Raw genomic sequence first — 534 nt, 5'->3', positions numbered from 1 at the left:
GATAATGGTTGCTAATTATTAGATAATGGTCGCCTCTTCAAGACAATAGTCAGATCAATATGCACATCAAGACTGTTATTGTTTGTTTTGTGCAATAATTGAATGAGTCATCATTGACATATTTTTAACCACTGCCAATGGTCCCGCTCACCAGTTGAACGCGATTCACTTACGCACTGAATCTTCAACCACCTTCCTAATAAGTATCATATTGACAATTTGACTTCCCTTACCCACCTCCCTCTCGCTACAATCAGTAGGCAGTAGCTTTAGGCCAAATCGTGAGTCTGTACTGCATCTTGTCGTTTCAGATACGTTTACTTTGCAGTTTGCACATTTCCAAACCTTTTTTCGCAATTTCTGTAAGATAGTTTTGGGTGGTAAGTGGTACTATCAGCAACTTGGACAGCAACAGTGTAAAAAACCTAGTTCACTTGCCAGATATGTGGTAGGCCTATTTTGCTTAATATTGTTTACTTCCGGTTTACTGAATTTACTGAATTAGTTAACAGTTCAGTAAGTATTGATTTGATG

Source organism: Daphnia pulex, chromosome 9, assembly GCF_021134715.1.
Source record: "Daphnia pulex isolate KAP4 chromosome 9, ASM2113471v1".
Lineage (NCBI taxonomy): Eukaryota > Metazoa > Arthropoda > Branchiopoda > Diplostraca > Daphniidae > Daphnia > Daphnia pulex.
This window is presented reverse-complemented; position numbering follows the sequence as displayed.